The 27,755-nt window shown below is 48.2% G+C and overlaps 1 long non-coding RNA gene across 1 annotated transcript in view; it reads left to right on the top strand.

Moving 5' to 3' along the window:
- Positions 1–27,755, top strand: part of LOC146772728 (uncharacterized) — a 166,843-nt gene that overhangs the window by 116,567 nt on the left and 22,521 nt on the right. Inside the window, exon 3 of the long non-coding RNA XR_014972178.1 lies at positions 16,941–17,085. This is a non-coding gene — a long non-coding RNA (uncharacterized LOC146772728). The remainder of the gene's footprint in view (positions 1–16,940; positions 17,086–27,755) is intronic.

The raw sequence follows: 27,755 nt of genomic DNA on the forward strand, positions 1-27,755 counted from the left end.
ATTGATGGTCGAGTTCTCATGACGAACCGGGCCGTGGGTCCGTGAGGCCTGCAGAATAGCGTCGCGGTCCCTGTAGTAGAACAGTTTGGCCACGATAGGCCTCGGGGGGGCCCCCGGCCGTGGCCGACCGCCCGGAACTCGATGGGCCCGCTCCACGGCAAAGAACTTACTTAGGCCAGCCGAGGACAACTGTTTCAGGATAAGTTCCTCGACCACGAGGTCAACCGGGCGGCCGTCAGAGGACTCCGGTACACCTATGACGCGGATGTTGTTGCGTCGGGCCCGTCCCTCGAAGTCCTCAAGCCGCCGGGCCATATGGTCGTTAACCACCCTGATGTCTCCAAGCGCGGCCCGCAGATCCGACACCTCCGCACCGAGGGTGGAGGTCCGTGCGTCGAGAGCCTGGACCTTCTCGTTAGTTTTGGAGAGGTCGGCCCGGATCAGGGTGACATCGATCGCGACAGTGTCAATCTTACGGGCCAGGGCCTCATATTGCGTCGCGATGGTTTCCCTGATGCCATCAATGGCGCCCATAATGTCCTGCAAGGATAGTTCCGTAGTGGCGGTCGCGCCTCCTTCCGCAGTATCCGGGGGGAGGCCAGCAGCGCCAGAGGGCCCCCTGCCCTGAGTGTAGCGGTCCATGTTATTGCTCTGGACTGCCCCCCCGCGGAGGGAAGCCTTGGTCTTGCGGCCCTCGGGACCCCCTTTGCCCCCCATGTGAACACGGTCACCCGAGGGGACCTCCAACCAAGAGGTGTAAGGCACCAGCAAGAAGACCACAAAATGTCGGTATAGGGGGTCCGAGGCGATAGGCGCTCTAGTGGCAGATGAAAGAAAACCTCATGCAGAGGCCCAGGAAGCACCTCTCCACCCCGAGCGCACCTCCCTGCCGGTCTCCTGAAGTGCAAAACCGAAACCGAAAGTGGTGGATCGGCAGCTGGCACCGCGCTGAAGCCGCTGTTGTTCAATTGCAGCCCGGTCCCTCGGGTCACCTTCACCCCGGTCACCTCCGTCGGGTGGGTCCCAAAAGTTCAGACGACGACAACTCAGGATTCCCAGGTCCGATTTGAATTTTGAAAAGAGATATACACTCAGCTGGTCTTTATCTCCCAGATTCCATAAGCCACGTCAGGATATTCTCAGGATAAATTCCGAGGAGCAGAGAGGGTCCGGGGAGCCCTGTGCTCACGCGACCATCTTGGATGCGCGCTAGGCTCCTCCTCCGGAGATGTTATTCTTGTGAATGATTGCTATGCTCCCTCCTCTTTGCAATTTCCTATCTTTGTTAATCATTGTGAATCCAGGAGGCACCAGCATGTCCATGCTGGAGTACGAGCGATTGTTGAGCCAGGTTTCCGTGCAACATCTATATCATGGGAGAGCATGGCTTCTGCTAGTTCAGTTGCATGTTTAGAGGCCGATCTGCAGTTTAGGAGCATGCAATTAATGGGGGCTCCTTCGTTGCTCAGATTCTTAGTAGATGGGTCCCTAGGTAGAGAAGTTAGGTGAGCTGGGGGTCTAGGGTCTCTCGGTGGAAGGTGTTCTCTTCCGACTCCCGTAATTACTTGGATCATAGATTTGGGGGACAAGAGTCATAGGTTGAGGCTAGGTATGCCGCTTTCCGAGAGGACAGTGCAGCTTTTGATCTTCTGGGTCTCTCAGAGCGATTCACAGTACCCATTCTGTTGGTCGATGGCCCGGACCTGGGGAGGACAGGGGGCCCGCTGCGGGGCGGTACCTTGTCACGCTAGGGTTGGGTGAGATTTGGCGCTGAGGTGGGGGGGCTGAGTGGGCTTTCGGATCGTGACCAGGTTTGATAAAGTTTCCTTCAGGCCTAGGATCAGGATTTCCAGCTTAGTTTCCAGGAGGTTGAGGCGATGCGTCTTGCTATCCAAGGTGGGAGGGGGGTGTCTGGGGCAGCATTGCCCGAGGGTGAGGGGGGTGGGTCCTAGTCATGGTGGCTAATGGAGGAGGAGCTGCCTGGTTTGTCTCTTGGAGGGATCATGGGCAGGAGGAGTACTGGCTCATATCATGGGTTTGGCCTTGTGTGGCCTGAGGGTGGAGTGGGGCTGTAGGGAGACTGAGCTTGGGAGTAATGCTCGTTCCTGCTTGGCTGGTTAGGATGAGAGAGGAGACAAGGGTGGGAGGGTTGTCCACCAGGGGGGAAGGGATCGTTATTCGGAGGTGCAGAGTTGCGGGAGGTGACTCGGGAGGGCGGAAAGGAGGTTCTCGAAGAGGAGGCGAGAGGGGTCTGGCGCCTTACCTGACGTGAAAGGCTCACTGGGGGAAAGAGGGGGGTCAGGCCGGGTCGAGTAGTGAGCAAGGGTGCCTTTTTTTTGGGGGGGGGATGTATTTATTGGCATTTCTCCATTTACATTACAAAAACACTTCACATATTCAGAGCAGCTCATTCTCTTGTTCCCCACATGCAGAGCAGAATTCAACAGTACCATGACATACTCATTCAACATTACCAGGATATTACGTGTCAACATGACCAGTTGTTTCCCTCTTGCCCCCTCCCCCCTTCCCCTCAGTTCACTGTGAATCTGTGAATGTAAGTCCATAGTAGGTCCACCAAGGCTTCCATTTTCTAAATTTTTTCGGGCACCCCCTTGCTATATAGGTTGTTTTTTCCCCCAACATATACATATCCATACTCCTCCGCCATTCCTCCAGTGTTGGGTTAGACATCGCACCCCATGTTTTTGCCAGGTCCCTTTTGGCCACCACCAATCCCAGCTGGAGCAATGTTAGCTTTGCCTTGGGGAGATCAATGTCTGTAGGTACGCCCAGCAGAATAAACAACGGGTCTGGGGGTATTGAGTCTTGTAGTACATTCTCCAGCTCCTTCAACAGTTTTCCCCAATATACCTGCACTTGTGGGCACCCCCAAACCGTGTGGAAGAAGGTACCTTCCATGGTGTGACATTTCAGGCAATTGGGAGATTCTGCTCTTCCAATCCTATGCAGCCGGGCTCTATCATAATACATTCTGTGTAGGTACTTAAATTGAATCAATCGTAGCCTGGACCTAATAGCTACCCCCCTCGGGTGAATCAGAGCCATTTCCCAATCCAAGTTATCTATGTCCCCCAGATCGGCTTCCCAACGTGAGCTCAGTGTCTTCAGAGGATCCGGTGTGTTATTCATGATCGTTCTATAGGTCCAGGACAGTGCTTTCCCCCCAATTTCGTTCATCAAAAGCCTATCCTCCAGGGGAGAGTATTCCGGGAGACCCTCCATATCAATACTCTGCGCCCTCCATGCATGCCTCAATTGCAAATATTTAAAATGCTGCGTCTTGCTCATGTCATACTCAGTCTGGAGGTGCGAAAATGTCACCGGTTCCTTCTGGTATACTATATTTTTAAGTTGGGAAATGCCTACCAAGTCCCATTTCTGGAAACCTGTCAGCTTGGCAAATTCCGTGAGTCGTGTTCCCACCCACAGCGGAGTTTCCTTAGTCACCTTTCCTTCCCATTTCGTCCGCCTCTCCACTTTCCTCCAGGCCATTATTACCATCTGTGTTGCTGGCAACAATCTCGCAACCCCTTTACCTCCATATAGATAATGCAGGAACGTTTTTTTAAAGAACTGTGTGTGTTTAGGCGCATACGTGGGGTGATCCCTTTCTCTGAATTCCCAGTCGTTAATAACTATCAAATGGGCGGCCCAGTAATAGGAGCGGAGGTCCGGCAAGGAAATGCCGCCACTATATTGGTTGCATTGTAGCTTCCCCAGCGCTACGCTAGGGGGCTTACCTCCCCAAAGGAACTTTCGTAGGATGTCATCAATCTTGATAAACACCTCTTCCGGGATTGGATGGTAAGTATTTTGCAGCACATATAAACATTTTGGTGAAGTTATAATTTTAAAGAGTGCCGCTCTTCCAAGCAGAGTCAGGGGCAGAGAGGCCCAGCGTTCTACGTCTGAGAGGAATTTGCCTAATATCGTATACAGGTTTTGCTCCAGTGCCCGCGGCTTATCCAGCGTGACATGAAGACCCAGGTATTTTATTCCCCGAGGTGCAACCTGGAGCTGGCCGGGATACACTGCAGTCCCAACACCTTGTCCCACCGGATAAATACACGACTTTTCCCAGTTTATTCTGTACACCGCGTGTCTACCATATTCCTTGCAGCATGTCATAATGGTAGGGAGTGTCTTGCCGGGGTTCGTGACATATAGGAGTATATCATCTGCATATAATGAAATACGTTCCTCAAGATTGTCTTTGTCATTCGCTCGGAAACCTGTTATATTGGGGTGCGCTCTAATTATACATACAAGGGGCTCTAGGACTATCGCGAAAAGCAAGGGAGACAGGGGGCAGCCCTGTCTTGTTCCCCTTTCAATCGGGAACTGCCGAGACGTGACCTGTTGACCCTGACCCTTGCCACTGGTCTTTCATAAAGTAGGGCTATCCACTTCCTGAACTCAGGACCAAATCCCAGTCTATCCAGAATTGCCATAAGGAACGGCCAATGGACTGTGTCAAAGGCCTTCTCGGCGTCCAGGGATAGTATAAAATGAGGCTCAGTTCTGTGTTTTGCCATCTCCAACCAGTTAGAGACTCGTCTAAGGTTGTGTCTCGTTGATCTCTTGGGAATAAAGCCAGACTGGTCCCTGTGAACAAGTCCCGTAATAACCTTCATAAGCCTATTGGCCAGAATTCTGGCCAGGATCTTAGTCTCCATATTTAGTAGGGATATGGGCCTGTATGAGCTACATCTCTGCGGCGGCCGCCCTTCTTTAGGTATCACCACAATAGTGGCCACTCTCAAGTCTTCGGGGAGTATACCCACTTCTCTCGCTTCAAGACACATCTGCAAGAGATGCTTGCTATAAAGTGCCCCGTGTCGTTTAAATAATTCTGGTGGGAGTCCATTGGGACCCGCAGCCTTCCTTGGTTTCATCTGGCCAATGGCCTCCAGAATTTCTTTAACAGTCAACTTTGCCTCCAGCGCTTGTGTGTTGCTGGACTCGAGCCGAGGGAGCTGTATGGATTGTAAATACATGTGGATCTGTTCATCGTCCGCTAAGGATCTTGTCGCGTAGAAGGCCTCATAATAACCTGCAAAGGCATGCGCTATAGCCTCTGGGGTTGCATGGACCTGGTCATCTTCCGCCTGTAGCTGGGTTACCCATCTATTTTCCAGCTCCTTCCTACTGAGCCAGGCAAGTAGTCTACCCGTTTTATCACTCACGTCATACAACCTCCTATGCATTGCTTGTATGGCGTGCTGTACATCTCTCTTGGCTAACGCCGAATACTCTTGCTGCAGGAGCTTCAACCTTCTCAACTGGGCGGGGCAGGCATTTGCAGCAGCTTGCTTTTCGGCCTGCAGGAGCTGCGCTTCAATTCTTGCTACCTCCTCGTTTTCTTTGCGCTTTTTGTGCGCTATGGTATTCTGGGCTCTGTCTCGAAGGACTGCTTTGTAAGCTTCCCACAGAGTGATGGCGGAGTCCACTGACCCCACATTTTCCTTAAAGTAGAGCTCTGTGTCCACCCTAATCTCTCGGGCCACCTGTGGGTCCTGCAATTCCCACGAGTTCAATTTCCAAGCCCCCGCACGGTTTGCCTCTGGGTCCCCATTGTCAGCCATAAAGGTGAATGGTCAGAAAGGCCTTGTGCTAGATATTCCATTTTTTGCACACTCCCTAGGTCACCAGCCAAGGTGAATATATAATCCAATCTCGAGAAGGCCTTATGGGCCCCTGAGTAGAAAGAATATGCTTTTGTCCGGGGATGCTGTCTGCGCCACGTGTCGGTGAGGGCCAGAGTATCCACAAACCTTTTGAGTGGGGTATCCCGTGGGGTTCCGGCTGGAGCCGTCGTGCGGTTCCACAAGGGGTCCATCACATCATTGAAGTCACCACCTATTATATGTGTGTGGGAACCTGCTTCGAGAAGTATGACAGCTAACCTATCCATGATGCGTTTCTGTAATCTAGGGGGTGCATACACACTGATGAGCGTGATATGTCTCCTATCCCAGATCCCCTCTACAGCCACATAGGTTCCATCGGGGTCACTCCAAGTACGTTCAATCCTGAACAGCGGGCTTTTCATTAAAATGGCGACCCCTCTCGCCCCAGTCGAAAACCCAGCATGTGCCAGAGTCGTATACGGTCTACAGCCCAAGAAATTGCAGCGCGTGCCCTTTAAATGCGTTGCTTGTAAGAGGATGATATCCGGTTTTAGCCTTTTACAGTAGTACGCAACCAACCCTCGCTTTACCTTGTTCTCCATCTCGTTGACATTCCATGATCAAACTGAATACGGGGTATGATTAGCCATTACCCTTTCTAGGTATCCTCGAACCCTGCTGCTCTCTCCGCTCTGCACCCTCTGCAACACCCTCTCACCGACAATTTGCAAATGACAAATTCCCACGTTTTCTTGTCCAAAAACTGCATTAACCTCTCACTCCCCCCCCCACCCCAACCCCCCCTCCACCCATCCGACTCTGCCCGGGGTCAACATGACCAACTTTGTCGCGTGAATCAGGGGAGGCCTGTCGCCCATCCCCCCAAGTTCTAAACCTTCAAACTTTCCCTCCCACCCTCTTCCCCCCGTGAAATGGCTATAAGCGCCTGCCCACCCTCAACCAACCAACAGCTCAGTTGCTACGTCTCAAAATATTATCAAAACCAAGAATAGTCCCATCAACACAAAGAAAAAACAAAAAATAAACCAATCTTTCCCAAAATACTACTAAAAGAAAGGCACTGCACCCAGTGGGGGGTGTGTTAGCCCTTCCATCTGCTTACTGTCCCTTCAGCTCCCCGCACCCATCACTGCTTCTCATTCAAGCCGTTTGTCGTGCCTGGCTTGTGTGTCGTCGCCAGTGGCTCTGCCCGTCTCTACTGGATTTTCTAGGAGCTTGATGTTCTGCATAAGGGGATGGTCTGTCTCTGAGTCCGTGGTTAGATCCTGGTCTGTACAGTCCGCCAATCTCCGTTGATCCGTTTCTTTTTCCCTTTGACGGCCAGGAGGGATGCCTCTCCGTGATGCGCTCCGAGTCCGAGGCGCCTTGCATCTGACCCGCGATCCCCCTACTACTGTATGATGTCGCTCTATTGCGGCCTTTTTGCAACTGCTGTCTATCTCTCCAGGTCGGCCTCTGAGTCCGGGGCCTATTACCACGCCCGATCGGTGTTCCGCTTGTGAGAGAGCTCCGCACCTCCGGGGATTCGAGCCTAGGACGCTCTTCTATCCAGTGCCAGGCCTCATCGGGCGTCGTAAAAAACATCGTCTTGGCCTGGTGTATCACCTTTAGCTTAGCCGGGAAGAGGAGCATGTAGGTTATTTGCATCTGCCGCAACTTGTCTTTAACGGAATCAAATGTTTTGCGCTGCTTTTGGACTTCACATGAGTAGTCTGGGAACACCAGGATTGCGGTATTGTTCAATCTGATTTCCCCGTGCTTCCGCATTCCCCGAAGGACAAGATCACGGTCTTGGTAGTTGAGGAATTTCGCTATCAGCGGTCACGGCGCCACTCTCACTGGAGGTTGGGTCCCCGGAATTCGATGCGCCCTTTCAATGATGAAGCACGACGAGAATTGTACCTCAGGAAGCGAATCCAGTATCCATTGTCGCAGAAAAGCACTGGCATCCGTCCCTTCAATATTCTCTGGAAAGCCAATAAAGCATAGGTTGTTCCTTCGTGCCCTATTTTCGGCATCGTCCACCCTCCAAAGCACATCCTTCATAGCCGCCGTCAAGTCTGTGATTTCTTTCCGGAGTGTATTTGCAGTATCTTCCACTTCTGAAATTCGTTGTTCTGCCTGCGCGACTTTCTCGGACACGTTCCTTAAATCTTGCCGGAGCAAGTTGACGTCTATCTTAATACCATCAATTTTACCCTCTAGGGCCTCTCTGGAGGATAGGATCTCCTGAAGAAGGACACCGTTGTCTGGCACGGCCATAGGGATTGTCGCCGTGGAGTCTGTTCCCTGCAGGGGTTTGGCAAATTTGTCCAGTTTCCCCTGCTTTTGCGCTTTCTGGTCTTTGTCGCGCGCCATTGGATGTCCCACTTCTCACTGTCGAGGTCCGCGACGGTGCCTCCGAGTATCGTGCGCCTCCCCTGCTGCGCTCCAGGAAACCCACTGCTATTCTTAGGGCAGGGAGTTGTTAAGTCACCACAGGATGTACAGGCCTTACTCCCCCCTACCACCATCCCTCTCTGTCTGGTGGTTGGGGACCGCCGAACTCCAGTACCGCGTTAACCAATTGGCTTGGCTCCTCTGCCAGGATGATGATGCAGCCAGAGTGGCTCTACGACCGCCAGTGACCAACCGTCGGGGTCCCTCGCACGCTCCGCCTCTGATAGTGCTCTGTCCTCCTAGGGGCCCAGCCGTGTTTCACCCCCAGGACACCAACCTGCTTCCGAGCCTCAGCAGCCTCCCCTGCAGAGAGAGGGTGGGGGCCCACCCCTCCGTACCTGTAGTCGCGCTGTGTGTTGTCCCCACAGGCCGCAGTCCGCTGACGAAGGAGTAGCTGAATCACTCACCAGGGGCCTGGTCTAGTAGTTATGGCCTGCTCCCACTCTTGGCGCCACGCATTATATGGTCGACTGCTGTGGGGGCACCGTATCTCGCCTCTGCCTGCTCCTGGTAGCTAGTAATGTGCCCCCCGGCGTCTCGCTCAGTTCAGCAGGGTCTTGCCGCTCCACAGGGCCCCCATGTCCTCCCCCTCCGGGGCTTTCCCCCGCTCGGGGCTTGGTGAATTCAGGCGCCCCCGCCACTGAGTTCGCGCACCTCGTCCGCTCAATGGAGAGCCCGCCCGCGGCTCGACGGGCGCAGCATCTGCCGGCCGACCACCATCCGTGGCCGGCCCCACCACGGCTCTCGAAGGGCCGCACCCGGGTCTTGATCGGTGCCTACCGCCCCGTTCCCCTCCAGTCACTGCGGCAGTCTTCCTCCTCACGCACCGGGGCAGAGGACAAAGAAGGGGGTGGGGGCCGGCTCGGCCTGCGGACCTAGCTTTCCCGGTGATTCCACGCTGTCTCCGATGCACCAGGCCGCTCCGTTGCGGGCGTCCTCAGCCGGGCTCCGTCACTCGAGCCCCGCAGGCCTTCCCAGCGCCATCTTGGCTTCTCCGCCGGAGCACCTCCACGTCTCGGCTCCCGGGGTGTCGCGACCCTCACGGGACTGCACCGCTTCTCATCGAGCACCCAGTCTGTTTCCCAACTTCGGACCCTGGCGTGAGTCGATGCGGGCCGAAGATGAGCTCAGGATACGGTCAGGATTACATCGAGCTAGCGGAGCTTTGGCAGGACACGTCTAGTCTGCCATGCTGCTGGCCACGCCCCCCAAGGGTGCCTTTTTTAGCGAGAGGAAGAGGGAGTCGAAAACCTCAAGGTTATCGTTGTTAGCCTGTATCAGGACTGTGCCATTTGAGTAGATGGTTATGGAGATGTTCCCGCTCTGCGTCTGGTGGTTCGGGAGAGAGGTCGTCAGTTTGCAGCTATGGGATGTGATGGTGGTTTTGGAGATGTGGAGATGTGTGGTGAGGATGGCGATCCAATTGTGAGGTCTTTCAGTGTGGAAGATAAGATCCATTTTTATCTGCCCTTTGGAGGAGCAGTGGAAGGTGTCTACGAATAGTGTTTCGGGGTGCTGTCTGATCAGTCTATGTTTGAAGTGTCTCTTCGCTTTACTTGAGAGGTTGGAGGGGAAATTAATCACGAAGGAGTTCGGTCCGTGGGGTTTCAGGTAATTCGGTGTGCGAGGCGTGGCAACCATTAGAGTGGCCGGAGGCATTTTGTCTGGAATCGGAGGGAGGCGGGTTCCGTCAGGGGTCTAATAGAGTGTTGTCATGCGGAGGAGAGAGTGCTTTCTTAGTCGGGTGGGGGGGATTAATGTTCAATCTATGATGACATCACACATTCTGAAAAGCCGATCACGAAGTGTGTCATCGAGGAGGAGGACTTTTAACCCATGTCTCTGGACTATACCACTGGTTGTTGTATTGCTCGAGGTGACGCGATTAGCCATTGTGAAATGTGAACGTTCCAGGGCTCAGGGATGGAGCCGCACGTCCCCAGATGGGGGCCACTTGGTGTACCGCTTTTTAAAGCCATATCCCTATTTTATTGGCCTGTCTCCTTCAGTTCTAGGCCGAGCCACATGGTTTCCATTTTGGGTTGGTGCTCATGGGAGGAGCATGACTCGTTATTGGCCTGTGTATACATCCCCGCTCAGCCTCATGAATGGACATTTCTCAACTCTTCCTTGAAACCGCTTCCATTCCAAGTAAAGGTTTGGAGCTTTTGGTTGAAGTAGAGAGGCAATTACGTCATTCTTGAATAGATTATAGAATATGGGTATACTGAGTAGCTTCTGGGCAGGTGACCCATGCTTTGACTACCCTGTGATAGAGGTGTGTGGCGTGCAACCGAATGGAGGGTACTCAGATATGACAAAGCCAGTGCTGCTAAGGAGTGAATGCTGAGAGACTGATTTGCTGATAGGGCTACCCACAGGGGGCAGGCAGATGCCACTGATGGCAGTTGTTAATTGGCCAGTGTTCTTATTTTCTTCTTTGGTACAAGATCAAAAAAAGCGTTTGTATGTTGATCCATAATTATGTTGGGGACCCTCCTTCCTGAATGCACCCATTTAGATGTAGCTGGGTGGTGGTGGAAAGCTCAGTCAACAACGTGGACGTTGTTTTTACAAGCTCAAATCCACCTTCATTTATGTCTAATAAAAAGGGCTCTTTACCGGTCAGTATGTCTCTGGATTCTCAATAAACTTGACACCTTTGACACTTATTTGCTTTTTTATATTTTTTAAAGTCCTGGGTCCAGCTGAAGAGGATGACGCTTGATTCCTTTGGGTCTCTGGTCTTCATGATTTTTCGCCTTTGAGAGGGAATGTGGGCCTCTTCTAAGCCCATCACAAGATCAAACACTTGGGGTTCTATGTCATCAATTTCAGGACCGAAAAAGTCGGAGTCCACAGCAACCCCTCAGATCCAGCAGTGTGACATGACGTGGACGTACAGATGTGCGACCATGATTTTTAAAGGGGAAGGGAGAGTGAAGATTCCTGTTGGTGACACAAAGGACTTTTGCAGCCTGGGATAGGGCCAATAACTACTAAGGATGAAAGGATAAGATCACATGAGACACCCTGTTATGGGTCTGACGCAGACTGAAAGAGATGCAGAAACTGGAAGGGTTCAAACAATGATATCTTATAGGGATCTCCTTGGCGGGAGACATAATGGAGGGGGCAGAAATCAAAACCTTTATGAAAATCAGATAAGAATACCACTGCAGCCAATCACAGGTATGTAAGTATAACAAGCTCAGACAGGCTGGAGGAGATTGAGTGGGCAGACATTGGCGATGCAACACCCCTAGAAAATCAAGTACTACGTGATGACCTGAGGGCGAGGCTGTATCATTGATGTATACAAATGCTTATACATAATAAGCCAGTCTATTTGCAAAACAAAGGCAAGATGGGAAAGAGATCTAGGGCCCTTTGAAGATATTGACTAGGAAGCAGCATTAATGCACCCTAGAGTAATGGCAATTAAAGCTGTACTGCAACTGGTTCAGATAAGAAACCCCAGAGAGCTTGTTATAACGAAAGAGACTTTATAAGATGGGACATGCCCAGTCGGTACTTAATATGTAAAAAGAAGCTTGCAGGTGCCCGAAGCTATGCTCAGCAGCCCGCTGGGGCTGCGGGAGCAATTAAATGTTGGTTTGCCTGATACCGAGCTGGTAGTATCAAATCACCCCATGCCCATTGATCCACTACCAGACACTCTCGGTCCATTTGTCTCACTCTTGTAGGTTCCTGCTTTCTCCCTTTATTTATGAGAGTTTTGCAGTCTTTCTCTTCCTCCGCCTTTCTGGTCTGTATGTTTTTTCATCTCAAGCGCTTGGTAAATATCCGATGGGTAAAAATAAGTGCTGGTTGCCCCCACCGGCAACCATTGGCTCAAAATAACCACTGCAGACACCTAACTCTGTGAGATGTGCAGTTGAAGAAGGTACCTTCCAACATATAATGTGTGTGGATAGGATAACGTGCAGAGTTTTGGAGAGATGCACTTCATCAGTAGTTGTAGGAAACAAACACTTGTAGTTCAGAAGTCTTTTTTTTCTGTTTTCTTTTTATTTGAAGATGATTGACACAGAAACGGCACACAGCCCACGCGTTTCGTTCCCTTGTGCCTTGGGAACTTCGTCAGGGCGATATATAACACGGAAAGCAGTGACAGTGACACTTGTCTAGATACGGATAATTCTTGGGATAATTCCCACTTACTCAGGACTACCTAATAATCGAAGTGTCCTCACATTGGATGTTTCTTTTACACCTACTAAGGTCTCAATTGCGGGTTTTGGTTGTACCTAAGAACCCTTTGGAATATAAGAATCTACATCACATGTCGTGAGGGGTTCTCCCCACAAATATTATTTGAAATTATATCGCCCTGACGAAGTTCCCAAGGCACAAGGGAACGAAACGCGTGGGCTGTGTGCCGTTTCTGTGTCAATCATCTTCAAATAAAAAGAAAACAGAAAAAAAAGACTTCTGAACTACAAGTGTTTGTTTCCTACAACTACTGATGAAGTGCACCTTCCCTCTTTTTTTCTTATGAACTCTCATGTTTAAATGGCCAGTGTTTTGGTATGATTAAGTCTCTAAAAAAGTTTTTTGACTTCCTACCAATAGACTCTAGAAAAACCGTTGCAGTAGCCCTAGTTCTAGCTCGCTTGGACTACTGCAACGGCCTCCTGGCTGGCACCAAGAAAGCTACACTTAAAAAACTCCAAAGTGTACTTCACTCTGCAGCCAGATTAGTCCTGAAGCTACCCAGGAAATCTTCAATATCCGCTGCTTAAAATTTTTTACATTGGCTACCACTGCACAAAAGAATATTTTTCAAGATTCTAATGGTAGCATTTAGGGCTTTTAATCACTCCGGCCCTAAATATCTCATCAAGCGTTTCCCTCACTACAACCCTAGCAGATCCCTGCGTTCCTCTAAAGACAATCTAATCCTTCCTACTAGGTTCTCTTTGAAAACCAAAGGTGGCAAAACCTTAAATCATCTTGCCTCTAAAGCTTGGAATAACATGCCTAAATTCCTGAGGTCCTTAACCCAAGAAAAATTCTTCAGGAAAGCATTGAAAACTTGGATTTTTAATCTTCCCGATGATTACATCATGGCAGCCATCTAATTTTTTACCTTTTAGGCAGTTACTTGAATCATCTACCCGGAAATCCAGCGCCAAGATGCTCCTTCCGGAGCGACCGTTGCGCTCTACAAATACCCCTACAAATTACAAATTACAAAATTACAAATTACAAATTACAAATAGCATCTTTCAACAGCAGATGCTGGAAGACGTTGCACTCACTCTAAATTTGCATAAATATTTGAACTTAAGTGCTTGACCTTGGTCTTCTGTTGGTTGCTTTGTCGTTACAGAGTTTTGGAGAGACATTATAAATGCGTGGGAAATTCCCAAAACTCCAACATTTTTAATATTAGGCATCCATAATGATGTAGACCTGAAAAGAAATAAGCTTCCATTTTGTGCACTTGGTTTTGTTGTAGCTAAGTAAGACATAGTGCAAGAATGGTGGAGCCCAAGGGTTCCTGTGAGGGCAAAATGGCAAGAAGGGATAGACATATGCACTGAGGTCGAAATAGTAGTCTATGAGGGAGGAGATTGTCCTCCGAAGTTCGAAAAGGCCCTGTGAGGGCAAAATGGCAAGAAGGGATAGACATATGCATTGAGGTCGAAATAGTAGTCTATGAGGGAGGAGATTGTCCTCAGAAGTTCGAAAAGGCCCTGTGAGGGCAAAATGGCAAGAAGGGATAGACATATGCATTGAGGTCGAAATAGTAGTCCATGAGGAGGAGATTGTCCTCAGAAGTTTGAAAAGGCGTGGTAGAAATGGGGAATCTACAAAGGTCTGGGCGAGACAGAAGATCAGTATGGCCAGGCACCGTTGAGGGATACTATGTCATGTATTGATCAGAACGAAGGCGAAGAGGAGGTGAGAGGCCCTGTATGGAAATAGAGACATGCTTCAACTCAGCCCCTAGAAATGTACCATGGTGGAAATACAGGAGATATGATCTGCCTATATAACTGTACTATTGATCAAAATGGAGAGGGTTATAGCGTAATTATTGAAAAACAATCGGAAAGAAATAAAAACCTGGCTGCTCATTCCTCGAGTTGACTTTAGCTTCCCGAGCGCAGGTTGCAGAAGCTTGACTTTTGCTTTTCTGATGCCCGTGCTGGCTCTGTCTTCTAATATTCAACCGGCTAGATATGCCGAACCTGTGTGCCTTCATAGTTTAAGCTGGCGCCACTAATACTCGTGCTAACCTTACCTTCACAGATTCAGCTGTATCTGCTGGTCCATGCTGACTCCTCCAGCCTCTGTTAAATTATGGCAGATACTGCACTGCTCACCCTGGTATCAATGTATGCATTTTTGGTGCACCTATAGACCTGATAGGTGTGTTATGTGATTGTTGGGCTACTTGCCTGCCAAGATTTGTGCTCGTTGTTTTGACTGTCCATATTGACTGTGCTAACTTTGTCTTCTGATGTTCAGCTGTGGTTGCTGTTACTTGTGCTAATCCCACTTCTCCATGACAACTTGTGGTTGCCCATTCCTCTTCCATCCATGGCTACCAAGGACAGGCTGGCTCTTGCTTCATTCTTCATCTCTAATTGCTGAGGCCTGCATTGAATCTACCCTCAATGCAGTGTTTACACGTCAGTGTATGTGTGTTGATGCTAGCCTCCTGCTCTGTGATTGCCAATATCACTGCTTGTCTTTTTCTCTGTTTGCTGACATCTGTGCTTCCTTGGTGCTAACTAAATTATATCAGATAATTCCATCACTCTGAGTCCATTATTTTGTGTTTGAGTTGTAATAATCTGAAGGCGAGTCTGCCCTCACCAATAGACAATCCCTCTGTCCAGTTCTTTCATCAAATCCATACTGAAACCTCCTTGGACAAGTATATACGGATCACCTAGCCAGAAGACATCCTGTAATGTAATCAAGCCCTACCCGTACACCAGCCGGATTACATCTTAACCGGGAGGGAGGGTGGGAACAATGACTAGAACAAGGAATAATGGACCGATGGTGGTGGATTGCCCAATTTAATTTAGTCATTTTCTTTTAGTGCTATTTTTTGTTCCAGTCATAACATTGGACAGAATATCCAAGCTAAAAAGTCTAGACTGAGTGAAATTTTGTATGTTCATCATGAAGAACAGGGCCCAGGCCACTGAGGTTCTGGAAAAAAGAAGGGAACATTTATTAAGGAAAGAACCTTAGATCATAAATCTCCATTCTCACAGTCATTAACCTGGCCACAATAATGCTTTTTTAAAATTATAGGCGATGCCCAGGTAAGTGCTCTATATATGCCTTTGAAAGATGCCCGCGAAGCATCAGGCCAAGCATAAGAACAACCCTTCTCTTTGCATTCCCAACCTCTCACCCTCCAGGGCAATTACCAGAGGCGAACTAGGACATCCCGTGATCAGTGAGGTTATCTCAGAGGAGAAGGCTATAGCGAAAATACCCATTCTGGAGAACTCATTTGACAAAGAAGAGGGAAACAAAAAGAGCAGAGACTTAATAGTAGAGTCACTATTGCTATGTCTTATTCTCTCCTGATCATACTAATACCTTCTAAATCATAGGGAATAGTGGAAAAGCGAACAAAAAGCCCGGTGACCTGAACCATGAAAGACCATCACCATCCAAGACCCCATCATTTGATAAATGGAACAAGATTGAGATATCAAGGCATTCTCATGATTCGTAACCAGATGTAACTTTTCGCCATCACATTTTCTCATAGAAGAGTGAACAGGGAGACTCTAGACTATATTTCCAGGAAGAAGGTAGACACCTGCACAGTCTATCTACCTCCGCATTTATACACCCCGAATGGCATTTGTAAATATCAAGGAATTGTCTGCCCTTAGTAAGACAGAGTCGGCTATGTTTGTTAGCATTTGAGAAAGAGTATTATCCTCTATGTAAATGTAGCATTTTGCTGACATTTTGTCCATTCTGCAAAGATTTTTCCATCAGGAAGGATGAGAACCAAAACAAAGCTATGTGAATAATTACGAGCTTGTTCCATTTTGAGACGTGTCACTTCTCTTGTTCTGGCCAAAGACTCTGCAAAGTCTTGTCCTCTGGATTTTTTCCCAATGTAACCCGCTAGCATGCTATGCCACTATCATCTGAGAAACATGTAACAATGAGACCCTGTTCTGTAGGGTGTGTACCGCTTGTACTTGTATAACAAAGGAATCGTGCAATTGAAAGCCTGAGAACTCAGTTTCCGTGCCTTCAGAACAAAGCCCTACACAACTGTGGACCCGCCTTCTTAAACCACCACCTAAACTTCCATCAGCCCACCAGACACCTCCGCTCCGTGACCCTTTCTCTAACCCTTACCCTGCATCCTACATAGCAGATGGAGAGGTTGCTCCTTGTCCTAGATAGCAGCGAAGACATGGAACAAGCTACCCTTTCATCTACAGACCTCTCCATCTCATCCAGAGTACCAAAAGTCCATGAAGATCCTGCTATTTGGCTAATAAGCTGGACCTGGCCAGCACCTGGATACCCTCACGGGTGACAAGTAGTGCTCTACAAATCTACAGATTGATTGAGAACAAGGCATGGAAACACTTACATTCCCTGCATGGAATCAGTACAAGAGATCCATTGCCAACACTGCTACCATGCCCCCATAAATCATAATCAATTTCTGAACTTAATAGATGTGTTTTAATGTTCTGAAATCTCCAATCTGAAACGTGAACTATAGCAAAATGTGTTCAAAATATTTCCACAAGGATCTCTAAATTTTGAACTGGTTCAAATTGTGACTTTTTCCAGGTTGTCAGCGACCCATGATCCAGGAGAAGAGATTTAATCTCCCTTACAATCTTTATCCAGATATGTATGTAAATGCCAGATATGCTTCCTTCATGAGCACACCAACAGAAGAACACATAACTGGATCTTTCACAGCACAACCAAGGTACTTTTGGGGTCTCTGATTAACTGGCATATGAAGATGTATGTCTTGCTAATGTAGAGTGATGAGAAATTCTTCTTGCTGAAATAAAGGTATTATCATTTGAAGGCATTCCATTTTGAAGTGCATTGTACTAAGCTATTTCTTGTCACTCTTTAGATCCAAAACAGGTCAAAAACCTCCTGCCACCTTGTCTACAAGAAGGAAATTGAATAAATCCCTGTTCCTTGTTCTGCTTTTGGAATCAGAAGTTTTGTCCTTTTTTTGTAATGATGTCAATATATCTCCCTTTGTGCCTGAGCTTTGGCTTTGTATGGGCACTGTTAGAAACTCGGTTTCTGGTTGCAGAGGTATGCACCCTGTCCAAGCAGGAACCACAATCCTAGTCAGGGAAAGTCAGATACATACCCTAAATTAACCTGTGCTTGCCCTTTTCCTAAAGGCAGCAAGAATGAAGTTAGCAAAAACAGGAGGTCTGAAGGTAAAAGGTCAGGGGAAACCACACAAGGCTGCCTGGTCTACCAGGCACATCCGGATTCATCCCAATTCTGTAGCTGTGGAGACAAAATCTGTCAGAATAATCTTTATTCAGTTAAAAAAAACATAAAAGAATGCTCAGCATAAAACATCATTACAATACATCAAAATATTTGATCCTGTAAAAATAAGCAGCACACAGCACACAGTATCAAAATAATCATCACACTACATCACGGATTTGGGTCTAATTAAAGTGAAATATCCACACAAAATCTTAGTCATATAACATATAAAAATGCCCATCTCAGTTCAAATAGTTATAAAATATGCTTAAATACAGCTAGCCCAGCTATAGTCAGGTTAAAAAGTGTATTGTGCAAAAGTGACTGAGGAAGTGAGGAAAGAGCTTGTCTTATCACAATCTTCACCAAGCAATTTCATCATAGCAAATCTTGTGCAAATTTATGCATTTAGGGTAATCAGATTGCCTAATGATCAGTATAAAAAAATGCATTGTGCTGAAGTGCCTAAGCAAGTTGAAAAAGAGCACAGAAATGCTACTTCCCCACTAAGGTCCTCAGTCTCACATCTACAGAAATAAAACTTGTAAATCATCAGATAAATATATTTAGTCCGTAAGGGCTGTAGATAAAACAGAGCAGGTCTGCACCTCCTAACAGTAACAGATCTTAACTGCAGGATTGGAATTTGTTTCCTAGGAGCGTCATATATCTTACAAAAAACAGAAAATGTGTAGCATAGCCTGCCCTGAGCATGAGTCACAATGACACAATTCAATGGCGGAATCAGAATAGGCCTTACTGGGATATGTGGCTAAAAAGTGGTCTATGTTAAACCTAAACCCTCACCAGATAAAAGCTTTGGGAGTGCCTGAGTGGAAACAGAAGGTAGGGCTCCATATATTCCATAGTTACTAATGAAATATAACTGCCCACCCCTTCTTTCCCATCACAAAGGCTTCTCTACATCTTTTATGTAAGGCCAATTAGTCCTGTTTTAACTGGTGTTATGGGACAGTGGATATGTTCTGCGGATTGTCAAAACAGTCAACTCTCCCCAGCAAGGCAAGTTGGTCTTTAATGTATCTCAACCATGGAATGCTGGGTGCATAGTCAAGGGACAAACAATCATTTATGATTTCTTGATTCAGTAGGGTTTCATGTTTGGTCCAGATTGAATGCCACAGCATGAGCGGGCATGTATGATCCGGTTGTATAGGCTCAATAAGCCTAACTCCGTGTGGCAGTGAAATCTGGGTAGGCTGTTAGGTACAAACAAAAGCCTCTGCATGGAACACATTTTGTTTAATATGTAAGGTTGAGGAGTCAAAATAACCCTAGACCCCAGAGCGGCAATGTGCCTCATAGAAATCTATCATATAACCGTCGCAACCCATTATTTTGGGCCACCTGCCTTCCATGCTGAACGAAAGCCGTTAATACTCCCTCGTATCGCTGCTGCATCTTCCACTACACTCCAATAGTCAGAAACACTGTTGTTTATTTCAATTTCTTGATGACTGGTGATTTTTTTTACCATTCCTAGGTTGGACAATTGTGATGCTTTTTGGCTTGAATCCTAGTGTAGGAAGCTTGATCTCTATATGGTATGCCACTAGGTGGTTATGCCGTGCACAGAGTCCAGGGGATCCCCAAAAGTGTACAGGGCTCAATGTAAAACCCAAAGTGCTCTGTTAGTGGTAATGGGGGCGAGTAGGCCTAACACAGAGGAGTATAAGACATTTATTATATAAAAGTGACCAATAACTGACACACAACTCAAAAATTAGATCCACACCAATTTTAGAAAAATAAGCTTTGTTTGTACTTTATTTTAAGACCAAGATCTTCGCAATAGGGTAAGTACATTTTAAATAAAAATACTTTTCACTTTCAAAAGTCGACAGTGCAATTTCTGAACAGTTCAATGTTACCCTATGGTGGAAAACAATAATGCGGTTACACAGGTAAGTATGCAGCTTACAGTTCCAGTCTTCGGGACCAAAGGTCTTCAAGGGGCAAGGGTCAGGTGAGTACCAAAACTGCACCAACAGCGGCAAAGGGGCGGCCGGGTGCAGAGTTCAAAACCGGAGTTCGGCCCAATGCGTTTCAATAGAGACTGGGGGTGCTTGAAGCCACACTGCTTGCAGGTAGGTAAATCAATTGCAGGGGCCATGGTTTGGGGGTTAGGACCAGCCCAGTGGGGGCCACAAAGCAGTACCAAACATACACCACCAGCGGAACAGGGGTAGCCAGGTGCAGGTTGCAATTTTAGCGTTGGGTGCTCAATACTTTTCAACTGGGACTTTGCTTTCAACAAACAAGCTGCAGGCGTTGTACCGGAGGTTGCAGGAGGGAGACCAATGACAGCAGAGATAGGTAGAGATGTAGGGGGCCGTGGGGCACTGCTGATTCAGCTCACCAAGGTCCAGGGGCTTCGGGTGCAGGGCTGTTTTTAGACGTCGGAGTCTTCTTACTGCAGCCGGTCGAAGTCAGGAGGAGCATCTGGATTCAGGCTGCAGGCCAGGAGGAGTCAGCCAACACTGGACTTGAGGCCAGGATCGCTGGGGAACCTGTTTTGGATTGGTGGTCCACCCAGACACATGCCGGAGGTGACGGGTGCAGAGTGGGAAGGACTCGCAAATCCGCAGAGCACCGTAGTCCTTTGTGTGGGATTCTTGGGGACAGAACCACTCTCCTCAGGAGTTCTGGTCTTTTTCAAAGTTCAGGCAGTCTTCCTCAGGTCTCAGGAAGTCGCTAGCTGCAGGATAGGCGTTGTCTTCTCGCAGGGTCTTTGAAGCTGGAGTCAGGTCGATATGGCTGGGGCCAAGTCATTAGTCGTCTTCAGGCTTCGCTGCATGGCGTCTTCTTCGTACTTCTTCTCAGGTAACTAGTTTCAAGGTCTGGGGGAGCCACCTAAATACTAAATTTTGGGGTGTTTTAGGGAAGTAACAGGTAGGGCCAAGGGGCACCTTACTTGGGGTGACTACACCCTCAATTATGCCACCCTCCTGTGGGAGGAGACATGGTCCTAGCCCCGATTGGAGGGGTCTCCCCATCTTCAAGATGGCGAGACTGAAAGATGTGCTTCACGTCACCTCCCCCACCTTAGGGGTGGAGTTGGCAGGGATGGGCACACCTCCTACTCTTTCTAGGATTTCTTGACAAAAATTGGGGTGTAAACCAGGGGATATCATCTACTGCTAGAAGCAGAGGCTGGGGGTTGCATTGCAAAGGAGGCAGGACTTTGAAGCTTCCCTCTCAAGCACTGTGCCCATCCTGGGTGAGAAGGTGTGACACCTCCGCCCACAGTGTGTATTGTCTTTGGTCCCAGAGAGCAGAGGCTCTCAACCCAGGGGTCCAGAACCATGTCTGGTGGTGGCTGGCTTCCTAAAGCCAGTCTGTGACCACACCGGGTTGGTATGTTTTCAGGGGGCACCTCTGGGGTGCTCTCTGAGTACATGTTTCAATAAATCCCGCACTGGCATCGGTGTGGGTTGAGAGGAACAGTTTGGTATCAAACACTTCTGGGTTCGGAAAAGCCATAATGGTGCTGGGGACCTCGAGTTGTCGAGTTCCCAGCCCATGTACTCTTTATGACTTCCCTGACACTTACAATATTTAATAACGGACTTAGATATTGTAGGGGAATACCTGCTCATGCAGCTATGTCCACACCTGTGGTATAGTGCACCCTGCCTTAGGGCTGACTTACCTATACGTTAGGCAGTGCTAGTTGGCATGGCACACAGACAGTGTACATTTCGACTTTGTCATTTTGTCTGCATCAGGCCATGCATGCTGCAGTGGCAGTCTGCATGGCCTAGGTGAGGGGTCCCAAGGGCACCCTCTTCAGTCCCAATGCCACATGTACCCAAGTCCCATTTACTAGGGACTTACAGGGGGCCTGAAAGGCCAATTGGGGAATAGTTTTAGGGAAAGAACCTGGACAGCAGCGTCCCAGTACACTTGCGTCATAAGCCAGGCAAAAAAGTGTGTAGGGGGTACTGCAACAGAACCCCATTTTCTCACACCCAGTCTTCATAAAATAAAGAATATTTCCTTTGTAGAGTGCAGTGTACATTCTATCCTTAAATTCGTTAGCGATCATCTGCTCCAGTTGGCCGCCAAGGAACTTTCTTCCAGCAAACAGAATCTATATCTATAACAATGCTGTACTCTCTGCTGTTCCAGCTTTCCAGTCTCTCATCCGCATATGCCTTCTTGCCAGTACTGATGCTCCTGATGCAATTTCAGGCGATTTGATCCTATCATAAGCCGTGCTGGAGGAGAAAGGTGCTTGCTGCTCTATTTGCACCAGCAGATCTGGGAAATTTACAATCTTTAATCAAAGAATGTGCTGTATAATACCAGGTTTGTCCTGCTTTCAGTTTTACGAATGGAACAAAGAATAGGACAATGAGGTAGCGTGATTTATTTCTGTGTAGGTTTTGCTTGTTCCTTATCTGTGCATGCATACAATATTCTGTGTGCATGATCGACTCTTCCTTGTGTTCCATTCTTGCTATGCACTGTTCAGTGTGCAGTTCTACTAGGTTTTGATGTGGTCTTCATTTATTTATTTATTTAAAGAGTTTTATATAGCGCTGGCTAGACCCGAAGGTATCAGAGCGCTTTACATTAGGTTCCACAATGCAACAGAAAATGATAACAATTACACATTATGTCAAAAAATAAGCAATACATTGAGAGAGGAGAGAAGGAGAGACATAAATAGTGGAGGGGGAAAAGGGAAGTGTGAAAAGGGTGGATGAGGGAAAGAGATGACAGGAGAGACGAAAGGAAGTCTGTCTAAAGACCGACTGGGTAGGTGACGTCCAAGGAGGGAATCCACGGCCCGTCTCCCCTTTAGCTCAACAAGGTAGCTCCATCGGGCATCAGTCAAAATAGCTAGGTCTCAAATGACGAGGGAAAGTTGACAGATAAACAGGGTAGGGACTAAGGGCAAGGACAGGAGAGGCAAAGGTCAGTAGCTGGAAAGAGGAGAAGATTAGAGCGGAGAGGGGTAGGGGGAAGGGGGAAAGACCGACTGGGTAGGTGATGGTCAAGGAGGGAATCCATAGCCCATCTCCCCTTTAGCTCGCGAGGTAGCTACACCGGACATCAGTCAAAATGGTTAGGTCTCAGCTGTCGAGGGAAAGTTTTCAGAGTAAAGGTCCTGGTGAGGTAAAGGTCTTCATTAACTTTGTTGTGATTGCAGTGGACTATGCTTGCCCTGTATTCTGCCTGTTTTGATAACCAATCATTCTTCTCGCTTTTGCAGTTCCAGCTGCACCTTGTGGATATGTTTGAGCTCTCTGTTTGCAGTGTTTTGTGACTGTTGTTCTGTCTACTTGCTCAGCTTGTTCCGCAGCCTCGTGCTCGATCTATCAATGCTTCTTTTCCAAGTTTATATGTTGAGTTTGCTATACACCCTGTATTCTGTGTATACCAACGTGCTCTCTCTTGCGCTGTGATCTCTGTTCTTACATCCTGTTGTTGCCGGAGCTGAGATCAGCTGATGTTTTCCAGCTGTTTCCTTTCAGCTCATTCAGGATTTTTCCAGCTCAGACTCACTGATTATATCACAGCCATGGAGCTTATGAAGGGCGCTTCACGGATACCCTAGGGCGGATATTAGAGCTGCCCTCATATATTCTTATATCCACGTGAGGGCACATTACAGACACTTTCATAGGTAGTGGGGGGTGGGGCAGTTTTCTGGCAACTTGGGGTGCAACAAGGGGGGTTACAGAGTTACGGAAACCTAGAAACTGTAATGTGCAGTGAGGACACCATAAAGAGGCTATCCAGTGAATTATGTAAGAAAATGTCTCAAATTCCAATCAGGCGTCATCAAACAAAGGAACTTTCTGGAATGCTTATTTTTCACTATTCTTAGCAATGCAGGACTCCATAATGAGAACTGTCTTTTCTCTTCGTTGGCGGACCCTTTACGAAAACTGAGATGCACTCGATACCAAACATACCACTGTGTCAATGACGGTAGTTTACATAGACATTGAGGAGCCAATGAAACTGCTAATAGACATCCCCATTGAAAGTGAGACCGGCTAAAAGACATACTAAGGTAACAGTAAAAGCCAGCTTCCAGACACTCGAGAGGGTCAGGAAGGAATTCTTGACAGAGCATAGAGCTCTCTGCATTACCAATTCCATGCAGGAACATTAGCTTTTTTCTTTGAATTTGGTCACTTTGTTTAGTGCACAATCTGCATGCATAGGGCATTGATGTGCTTTTCAGTGAGCCTGGGGTGACTGTCCGTATTAGGGTGGCCATTCAGTGTCATCGTAGACAATGTGATAAGCAAAGGCATTTTGTATACTGTCGTCTTGGTTCACTTCCATTGAAGTATTGATGATTTGTGGCTGTAACATTGCCCTTGTTTATAAGGAGTGAGGTGGATCCCTGGTCCGGGTGGTTCGGAATGGTAAACAGAGACAGGAGTTGTTTCGGTTTGCGGAGATGTCCCGTTAGTTGAGGGAATGAGACATATGTATTATTTCATTATCACAATTTGTACAGTGCTACACATGCCAATAAAATCCGCTCCAGAGAGGCTCAATCAGATAAGAAAGAAATATGGGGTCCAGGAGTATTCACAACTTACAGGGGTGGCTTTCAATTTCCTGAACAAAAGACGCAACGTAAGCCAGAAAGGGATCTGAAAAATAGTTCTTGTCGACAATTCGTCGATGACAGATAACTCTGCATTTCTGACTGGTCTAAATCCTGATTGTCTGTCCTCTAGAAGGGATACAGTAATTGCGAGATCTGTGGTATTCCTGCCAAACCCATCAGAAATGCAGGGCTGCAAGTTTCTCAACCTGGGCTGGTGAACCTGACACTCAAGGAATCCGGAAACTCGAGAACTTCGGCAGAATAGGGGAAGAGAGGGCAACCTACAAATACTGTGAAATGCTGGTGAAGGTAGGGAAGAGCAACCATTGGGTAATTGATGGCAAAAGGTACAGACACGTCAAGCAATGGTTTTTAAGATGCTCTATCATTTATGTACCAGTCTTGGTCTGTCTTTTGAGATTAATGGTCTGCAACTTTGGGCCGCCCATGGAGAAAGTACTGCAGAAATAACAATACAATTGATTCAAAAGAAATAAACTGTGCCATATATCCCAGAATATGTATTTATTGGTTTGTTAAATGAAAGGTCCAATCTAACCACCAAGGGATGATACGGACACGTTAACCTGCTGGCTCTACCCAGCGGGGGGAGACAAGCATTTAAATGGGCGATCGTATTAAAGTGAATGAAAATATCCGTTTTTTTGGTGGGCGATTAGATTTGGAAAGAATGTGAATACAATAAAGAGGTATATGGAGACATTTTTTTTATGATGGTGCTTGTGAGGGAATAAAGGAGGGTGACTACCGCCAAATTAGGGTGAGTTTACGTGCATGCAGTTATGGGAATTTACAAACAGTCTGAAGTGCCAGAAAGGGCACCTTATGGAGACATTGTTTCAGTGACCTCTGCTGTGTCAGAGAGGACCCCTCCCAGACACCACGAAGAGTGGTTTTCGGAGCTCCCAGACCCCCATAGGTGCCCGAGGAGGCTGGTTAGTGACCGGTCGAAAGTCAACAGGGCTGCAGAGTTAGGACGCAGCAAAGCACGTCGCACTGAAGACAACTAGTGCAGCAGAACCGTGTCAAAACGTAGCCACGGGCACGAGGCCACACCCGCCCACGCACTGCCCTCTGATTGGCTGACAAGCTTACAGCTCTCTGCCCGGCAACAACACGGGCTTTTTATAGACGAGGAAGGAAGGTTCAGGGAAGTCACGTGACTCGTTCCAGGAATGCACGAGGTGGAGGCGGGGGAAGCCTAAAGAATGTGCTCGCGCTGAGAGCAGGCGCGTTCCTCAGGGTCACCCACACACCACAGCCCCCACGGCCACACAGACTCCCCTGCACTGCGTGCGAGGGATTCGTGAGACCTATTTTACTTCCCTTCATTTAGCACGGAGAGTGTAGCTGGACTGGAAGCGGCACAGTTGTGTTCCTGTAAAAATGAACCGATTTATGAGGCAATCTTCCCTTTGATACATTCACACAACGCCCAGATTCGTCACAGAAAACTTTCGACATATCCATGGGAAAAAAGTAGTGAAAGCTACCCTGGAGAACAATGGAAACCACCTGACTTTCTCTGCTAAAACCTCTTGTAGGAGCCGGTGACGAGAGCAGTCCTGTACTCTCCTTCTCGGTTTAAAGCGCTAAATGCTTAATTTGTGCGGGTGGTTTCCGGTGCTCGGCACTGGCACTTGTCAGCAGGGCTCTAGCACAGTTCAGGTGTCATGTTGATACTGCCATTGCCAGCGCTGCCAGGGTATGGGTGGTGCAGGCATTAGTGGCCTTCTGTGAAGGGCCCTTACACGTAATTTGTTTTTACAAATTAAGCACTGCGTAACCAAACGCAACTACAGTGCAGGTAAGAGCGGTGGGGCAGGAGTCGACAACGAGGGAAAATAAAATAAAAAAGAAAACCACTTGCCTTGCGCTTGTTGCATCGGCGATGCGGCTAGTGCAAGGTAAGTGGTTTTCTTATTTAACATTTTATTTGCCCTCGTCTTCTTCTGTCATCTACCCATCCCTCTCCTGCCCCTCCGCTCTTACCTGCACCTGCTGGGCCCCGGCACCCAAAAAACAAGCATTTACAATGCAATAGGTCTCGCATTGATGCGAGTTTGAGCTATTGGCATTGCAAATAACAATGGCTTTTATTTTTGTTTTCTTTTTAAAAGCATAAATAAAAGGCATTGTAATTTACAATGCCAATAGCTTAACCCCTTCCCCGCTCATGACGGAACCGCTCCGTCTTGAGCCACGGTTGCCGTGTGCTCATGACGGAACGGTTCCGTCATGACACGACCGTTGGCGGCCGCTCCGCCCACGCGGCGCTGTTTCCCCTCCTGTGCGGGGGGACAACGCAACTGGGCGGAGTCATGACGGAACCGTTCCGTCATGAGCACAGCTCAACTGTGGCTCATGACGGAGCGGCTCCGTCATGAGCACCGGGCCACCGCGCCGCCCCCCCGCACCCCCCAGCGCCGCGGGAAAGGGTTAAATTCGCGTCACTGCGAGACCTATTGCATTGCAAATGCTTCTTTAACTTTGCATAGCTGCTATAATATAAAGCAGGCAGTCTAGTAGTGCATACTGGAAGGGCAAACTTCCAGGACAAACCCTGTGTTAGACCCATGGCCCAACCTTACATTATAGTCTGGGAAGGCGGGGTGGGAGGCATCTCTCTCTCACACACACACACACACACACAAGGTTAAGAAACAAGTTAATTAGACATTTGTCCATAAAACATTCTAGGCAGGCTAAATTCCAGCAGCACAATGGGTGACTGCAGCCATACATCTACAGTAATCTGCCCTCTGAAATGGTGGTGCAGCGTGCTCTGTTTTGTCTGCTAGCACATTTGGCTCTTGTATGCATGGGTGATTCCGCTGCTTTGGGCAGTTGGTACAGTGTGCGGCTTTCCAGGGTGAGGAAGTTGGCTATACTGCGGAAGGTTAACTGGTGCTGTTTGTCTGGGTGTTGAAGTTTGCTCTTGTGCGGGCGGTAATACGTGCTGTTTGTCTTGGTGGTGAAGTTTGCTCTTGTGCGAGCGGTAATACGTGCTGTTTGTCTGGGTGGTGAAATTAGCTATTATTCGGACGGTAATGCGTGCTGCTTGTCTGGGTGGTGAAGTTTGCTCTTGTGCGGGCGGTAATACGTGCTGTTTGGGTGGTGAAGTTTGCTCTTGTGCGGGCGGTAATACATGCTGTGTGTCTGGTTGGTGAAGTTTGCTCTTGTGCTGGCGGGAATGCGTGCTGTTTGCCTGGGCGGTGAAGTTTGCTCTTGTGTGGACGGGAATGCGTGCAGTCTGTCTGGGTGGTGAAACTTGCTGTACTGTGGGAGGGAAAGTTATTTTCTTTGGGCGGTGATGCTCCCTCTGCTCTGTCTGGGTGTTGACATTGGTAGTTTTATCAGTAACTCGTTGAGTGAAGCCCTACCGCAGGGGAGGGGTGGGGGGCTTGGTCTTCTGCCGCCCGGAGGATTCTGTGCAGGGCGGTGAGGTGCAGTAGAGTACTGTTTACACCTGCCTCTGGCCCCTTGCTTGCCGTATGCTCTAGGCTAGG

Source organism: Triturus cristatus, chromosome 12, assembly GCF_964204655.1.
Source record: "Triturus cristatus chromosome 12, aTriCri1.1, whole genome shotgun sequence".
NCBI lineage: Eukaryota > Metazoa > Chordata > Amphibia > Caudata > Salamandridae > Triturus > Triturus cristatus.